Here is a 7,660-nt window from a genome sequence, read left to right on the forward strand (position 1 = left end):
ATTTAGTGGCTTTTGTGTCGCTATCTGTGCTTTGTCCAAAACCTTACGAAAATGTCATCTGCACAAGTTATCTCTTATCTTGAGTTGCAAAGATTAATTTAAAATTTTTTGGCAATACAGACGGTGTGTGAAGTTCAAAAGAAAAAACTGACATCAAATATTTTGTCTCTCTTTTGACATTAAAGATTTTGTTTATCAAATCAGGAAGAACTCCAAATAAAAGCTTAGGTGTAAAAAGTACCTCCAAAGGATTAATGTGAGTGATGAAACGGCAACCCAATCTCACATCAAAAGTGTGAAGCTGCCACATTAGCTCACACCACAAAATGTATTAGTTTAATAAGCGTGGCTCAACATCTTCACTATTCCGCTCTACTCTGTGTTCTCGGAGGAAACCAAAAATCCAGGGAAACTGAAAATGGATGTTTGCATTTAATTCTATAGAAATAATCTCGCTTTGATACGTGTATTTTGTCTAGCTTTGTCAGCTAAATCTCAAGAAGAGTAAATTGTGGCAAGACTGTACAAAAACTGTGTTGAAAAAGGAAGAAAACAAATCCAGGTGTTACAATAAATATAATAATGCTAAATCCTCAAATGTATCCATTCGCTTTCTATAAAGACTTTTCCTGGTTTGCCTCATGAGGCTTGATAAGTCTATCCAAACAAAAACAGAACCAGGACAGGCTGCAACCTAGGCAATGACCATAACTAACAAAGTAAAAAATGAGTGTAATACATTTATACACATGCTGAACTAAGTAAGAAATTAAACCCTTTCTTCTGCGTAAAAAAATGTGTATTTGTGCAACACCGCCGCCATCCCCCCTGCGTCCCAATACAGATGTGATAGTCACACTGAGGAAATTAAAACAACAAAAAAAAATACTAATTTGATCATTTTAAAACATTTGTTGTGAATTTACTAAAAATCTGTTCATTTCACTTCATGTCTTTTCATAACTTTGAGAATAAGATCATGAAAAGTCTAATATAAATGTTGTGACATTAGATGACTAAAATAAAGAAAGAAATGAGACCTTGAAAATATTCACGCTGTCAGAGTCAGAATATTATTTATTGTTTTTGCTAACTGGATTGGAGAAAAAAAAGTGTATGTGGCAGTTTTGAAGCTGTGAAGCAAACTCCTAAGACCAATACATGTTACAGAGTTAGACATAATGATTACAAGAGTAACGCATTAAAGTGATAGATTACTTTTTGAAGGCTTTACTAAATACATTTTAGTATTACTTTATTCAGTACACACAAAAAGCTGTAATTGAATGTTTTCCAACACATTGCCAAAAAAGTAATTGTTTAAAGAATCAAGATCGTGAGGCGTTAACAGAGAACCAAAAAATGCCACAACAAAATTTATTTCTTGTTTGTCGTCAGTCACTTTGAGCTTTTTTTTTTCTAGGTTTTGACTTCTAGGTTTAGACTTGGTAAACAACTTAAATTTTAATTGTATTTTTGTATTCCAAACAATTGTATCTAGTGTTGCTCTTTTTTTCTATTTTTATGAGAGTAAGGTATTTTCACATTGCTTGTTCAACCGAAAAAAAATGTATTTTTCCTCCGCTTACACTTTTTCAAATAAAAGAAAAATCAAACAAAAGTAAAACATTTTATGTCAGTGTATTTAAACTTTTACCTTACAAAAGATCCTTAACATCTGAACTAAAAATGCATTAATATAGGTTTATATAAAGAAGTAAGTTGGTATCAGAGAGCGTGTGAATGAAGTGAAAAACAGTCTCAGTGCTCCAAGCGATGAACAATTTGTGGAACACTAATGACCGAAGCCCTCCACTGCAATAAATCTGAGAGTTATTTGAAGGACTGATTTCACCCTCACAGCCTCTTCAAGGTGTGCCCCCTTTCCCAGCAGATACGATAGAATCAACCTCCACTGACCCTGAGTGGGCTAAAGCGGGAACAGACAGTGGATGGGCTAAATGAGTGGACTCAAACACGAAGGGAATATTTTCAGGACTTGAAAAAAAGGACCTCGACGGCAAGATTCATGGGGTGGAGGCAAGATGCTTTCAAACCCTGGTGTAAGATAATGCGGATAATCCAGTGCAAAGATGTTAAGTGCACTCATTTCACACTCCATTTCACACAGTGCCGCCCCAGGATGAATTTGTGTGTATGATGACTCAGGAAACACACAACATCCGTCTTCTGCAACCTCCTGCTGCTGCTGCTCCTGTCAATTGTCCATCCATTCTTTTCATTCTGGAATTCCGCAAATGCAAAAGGAAATTTGCAAAAATCTATTTCATGAGTTGAAAAATTGTATCAGCCAAATGTTTTACAAACATCAATCTTTTACATTGTAATATTATAACTTGTTCTAGAAATATCTGATGAGATTAGAAAATTGCCAATTGTTCCACCACCGTTCCATCAGATAGATAAGTGGTTCAACTGCTATTTGGAAGCCTGATTTTCACTAGTTTAAATTAAAATACAAAAGCATCACAAATTTAATATTTTAATGGCCTTATGGTAAAAAAAAGCAGATTTACTTTCTAAAAAAATACTACTTTTTTGAAAAAAAATCCTAAATATATGCCGGCTACAACTTTAATTATACCAAGGTCTGGGTGAATTCTGGATTCTGATTGACTGCTGGGTGTGAGTTAAAAAGTGATAATTCACAGGGATAATGCACACCTAAAAAAGAAGTCCTGGTCAAATAGCTTAAAGGTTCTATATCACTGCACTGGCTTCTTTAAAACAAACTTTAGTTTCATCATTTGGACAAAAATAAGCGGAAAGAGGTGAACTTTCTCTCTAAACTGATGTTTTATTTTTACATATCGTGACGATCAGCATACGTGTTGTATATATATTGCTTTTCCTTTGCAGTCGAGGTCCGTCCCCGCTCAGCCGGCTAAGCGGCGTCTTGTTATGACAGCATAGGTATGCCTGAACCATCCGATGCAAAGCTAAGGTAGGTTCAGGCTTCCACGGTGTGCGTAGATTTCTGATAATGCACACTTCGTCGGCCATTAACCCTTACTCAAACCCTCCTGTTTCACACATTTTTATTATAAATATTCAAGGTTCTTGAAGTATTTGATCAGAAAATAACCAAGTCAAAAACAAAAAGTGATCATTAAAGTGACTGAATGACATGTCACATTCCACGTTCACATGTCAGTTTCTGAAAAGCTGACGAGTCAAACATAAAGAGGGGAAGATTTCTGAATGTTTTGAGTTGGGGTACTGAAGTCATCTGTTTATGTGTAACTGGGCATTTTGACATATGCAGAAGCTGGGAGAGCATTACTGCAAAAAACTAAGATATCTTCTATAATCAGTGTATTTGTAGATTAGGCTACCCGTTTTTTCCCAGACAAAAGCAGAGCTGCATCAGCCATGTCTGCCATGTTGCGTCTTTTGACTGGAATCTCCCCCATTGAGCAGATGGTGTCTGCCGGGAGGGGAATTTAGCTGGAACCTGGACTCAATGCACTAAACACACATTTCCCCATTTCCACCACAAGCCTTTGTAAAAGGGAACTATGAAGCTCCGCTGGGAATGTAACCACGAGCCTGTTTTGACAAACAGCGCACGCATTTTGTTTATTGCAGTCTATCTCTCAGATCCACGCAGCAGTATGTACAGCAAAAACAGCGGCTACTGGGGACTCTCTCACAGGCAGACTGGAGAATAGGATCAAACACCCCTCCCTCCTCTTGGAATGATTTCAATCATCACTTTGATCATTGTGCTTTCCATCAAATGAATGCAACTTGCTTGTTGTTTGACCTCTATGCCAACAGAATGAAATGTAAAAAGAAAATGTACTCTCTGGGCGAGTCGGTCTTGTGTGCTCCTGACTCCTCGTGTATTATTGAGCAGTGAATGAGGCCGCACTACGGTATCTCGAAGCTGCTTACACTCCACCCTATGCCATATTAAAGAGAACTTAGCTGAGAGCAAACCAATGGTCTTAGCTGAGTCTGCACTAAACTAACTCAGAGGACAAGATAAGCCAGGCAAAGTTTGGAAAAGTAAATCGAAGGCTGTTTGAATAAACCCCACACCTCTCCGCCAGGCACTATTCGTCCCAATCCCTCTCTGGGGAAGATTTTTTAAGCATGCTTTGGTGCTAGAGCCAGGTGGGCTATTAGTCACCGCAGTAGTGGAGAGCACAACAAGAATAACCCAACATAAGACATCAAATCTACCTCACGGGAGCTCAGAGGCTGGACCAGACTGAATTAAAAGCTCTCCTCTGCTGAGTCATACTTTTCAGATAATTACCTACTGATATGAAAAACATTTCTTATCCCCCCTGAATGTTCTGAGGGAATGCACACAGTGGCATTTTTGGCTGCAATCATAGCAGACTCCCACTGTGAACTAAAACCTGGAAGAGTACTATCGCACCACAGTCATCTCTGACCCTGAAAAAAGGCTCCTGGGAACACCTCAAAATTGAAGCATCCAGGATTTATTTGAATGCTTTACAAACCTTACTTTTTTGACCACACTCTTCCATTAAGAGTCTACAAACACACCTGCCAATCACGCCTGAGGAGCGTCCCTGTCAACGAAAACAAGGCCTTCATGTAGGGGCCATGCATAAGTAAGCCCCTTAGAGTATACTGTGTAGGTCGCAGTTTCAAGTCTGGCTTGCATCCCCAGGAGAATCCACCTCCACACAAGCATTGACGGAGGGTGCTCTCTCAATTCCCTTCTCCACCCCCAGCTCTCTCACAAACCACCACCCAGCTGGGGTGCTTCCCCTACGTGAGTCAACTTACGGGAGGGAGACACGAGAGGTAGGAAGGAGATAACTCTGAGGGAGCTGGGGTTGATGAAGCCGCTGTTTGTCGCCCTCCAGAGACTAACTGTGTCGCCTTGTTAAGAAGAAAAAGATGTGTTCAGGGGTTGGTTAATCTGCGCCTCTAAAGCTGCAGCTATGATTATATTAAAATCCCGAGGATACAGAAGTCTGATGTTGAGTCTCCCCTCTTTTTTTTAATTGTATTCAAGACTTAAGGCGCCTCTGCAGCGCAGCGTTGCGCGGAGATCCACACAAAAACGCTGCGCCTTAACGCGTAAAACAACAATCGATGCACTCAGTTCAGGGCGTTGCGCTCCCTTCACAGACAAAACGAGCATTTACTTTCAAAACTGGCAAAACTCAGTGAACCAACCATTCATTTAAGTAACAAACATCTCTTTAAAGTGTTTTATGCGCATAACTGGTTAGCGATTCCAATCTACAAACATCTTTCAAAGCTTAAGACGATTCTTAACCTTTTTCAGAAAAAATGGAATGCAGAACATAACCCATTTTTGCAGTCTGGGTGGCCATACTTACCCCTCTTTCTCGTCCGCAAGGAATTTACGCCAAATGACCCACATTTGGAGGGAAAAAATATGTTTTAGACGGATCAGACAGTAGATATCCCCAGCAGTCGCAGCTAATTTTTTTTTTTCAAAGGAACCCAAACAATGTTTATGAATCCAACATCGAGCTGCGTCGATCTCCCAGAATCACTGAAGCGCTGTCCACCAAAAAAGTGGCGCTGAAGTCTCAAGTCCCAACTTCTCGGCTATGTGCAGACGAGAAACCAACGTAGCCACTCACTGATGCTCAGGCGCAGAGAGAATCAGATTTGGACGGGATAATGGAGCGGAGACGCGCATCCCACACCCGAGGCGAGAGCACTTTCTCACAGATAGACAGGAGACCGTATGCGCCCCGTGCGCTGGATGTGATTGATGTTAAAAGCATCGCCAGCCCACCGTCTTTATAGGAGCTGAGAGATGCACCACCAGTGAACAGAAGAAAGCGATTTGTAGCGTGCTGTAAGTAGTGTCTGGCTGTGCGTGGAAGGATGAGGCAGACAGACAGGCAGAGCTTGGGTGATTTTAAGAATTTAAGCGTCGATTTGTTCGCCTACAGCATCGGACTTTCATCTCTGAAGTGAAAATCAAGCGAGGAAAAACACAAAATGTGACAGTTTACGCAGAATAAAGTGATATTTCCAATTTGGATCAATGTTATTTTTTTTTCTTCTCCAAAGCATGGATTTTCTGCGCCGTGCATCACGTGTGCGAGAAATCAACTCAGTTTGCAGTCTTAGCAGTGTAAATATATTATTATTATCATTTTCAAATGTGTCCCCTTTCAGTCGTGCCAAACGTTGCAGGTGCCGCCGTAGCCTATGCGGTATGTTGTGTCTCAAAGCGCTTGGGATGCTGTGCGTAAAACCATGACGAACATATCAAGTCCAATCAGTGAGAGCAATAACTCAATCTGGACACTAGGCTTGAGTTTTTTTTCTCATTGCAATGAGTAAAAGCCGCCACTCTGCAGCACAGTTATGAAACTATATCCAATGGCATGTCTTTGTGTCCAACATCTTTTAAAGATGAGGACATGAGGACGTATTTGAGATCCCCATGCAGTTGATGCAACTTTGCCTATTAACCTTCAAATATTTATGAGGTGTGCTGATGGACGACAAAAGACTTCCTTGTCAGGCAGCTTGTTTTCTCTCCTTCTTGCTCTGTTCTTTGAAAATGAGCAGCTACTCTTTCTGCCTTCCTGATCACAGGGCCCCTGCACTGTGAAGAAGCTTTCACAGGTCTGAGTGGGTCACACCTGTGGAGTACTGGACTGGCGACTCCACATCAAGGCAAAAAGGGAGTGTGTGCATGTAAAAAGGTTATCATCGGAAGCATAATTCTTTACAAGGGGGATTGTGCCATGTCTCTGTGGGTCCAAGGAAGCATCTGAGTCTCTGAATATTCATCACCATCCATGTTGAAGCAAATACCATGACCACATAAGTCAGGAAGACAAATCCCACTTTTTGACTTTTGTTCATTTTTCCATTTTTTAATTTATAACATTTTATGATTGAGATGTGAATCTATAAGTCATTACAAAACTTTTATTTATTTTACACCCTCATTTTGGTTCCTGCTGTTGGAACAGATCGGCCGCCGTGTCAAATGCATTTGCTCATATTCAGCTGAGTCCTCACCGTTCCCTGCTGCCAGAAAACCTCTGGAGATTACTTGTTTCAATTAGCCATGGGGTGGGGAGAATTTAAGCCATGTTAATTCCAATCACAAGTGCAAATCCTAGTCAAAAAGACCATTTCAGGCATAATCCCCCCTACATTCTGACATCTCTCGTTTCATGGGTGCATTTGGGGAAATTAATGAAAAAATGCTAATTTGGCGGTTACAACATTCCTCCTTTATTGATAGATTTGTGCAAAACTTTTCTGTTCTTTGTATGACTCTTAATGACTCTCAGTTTATGAGAACTTTGGCCTGATTTGTCTTTACCTACTCGCTCACTCTTCATGTCAGAAGCCTCCTTTTTTAATATTTCCCCTGAAGAGTTATTATTTCATTAGAATACTAAAAAAGAAAGACTTCAACAAAAGAATAATACTGGTGATGAAAAGAGAAAGACATAAATCCACCACAGTCTGCTGAATGACTAATAAATTACTAGCTTTTGTTTTAATACCACTGACACTGACAGTCTCAAACCTCCAGTGCGAAGAAATAAATAACTTTGTCAGTCTGTTTTTAAGGAACACTTTTTTACTGACACACCTTTGATTATATTCTTTTTGTGTGATGTGCTGACTAAGTTGTCAGAAG

General features: G+C 40.1%; 1 protein-coding gene across 1 annotated transcript in view; it reads right to left on the bottom strand.

Moving 5' to 3' along the window:
* Positions 1-6,200, bottom strand: part of LOC101157686 (metabotropic glutamate receptor 4) — a 191,537-nt gene extending 185,337 nt beyond the window's left edge. The window contains exon 1 of the mRNA XM_004068826.5: positions 5,352-6,200. The gene's annotated coding sequence lies outside the window, so the exon portion shown is untranslated. The remainder of the gene's footprint in view (positions 1-5,351) is intronic.
* Between the last annotated feature and the right edge of the window lie 1,460 nt (positions 6,201-7,660).

This window comes from Oryzias latipes, chromosome 5 (assembly GCF_053564925.1).
Source record: "Oryzias latipes strain Hd-rR chromosome 5, Olatipes_Hd-rR_3.1".
NCBI lineage: Eukaryota > Metazoa > Chordata > Actinopteri > Beloniformes > Adrianichthyidae > Oryzias > Oryzias latipes.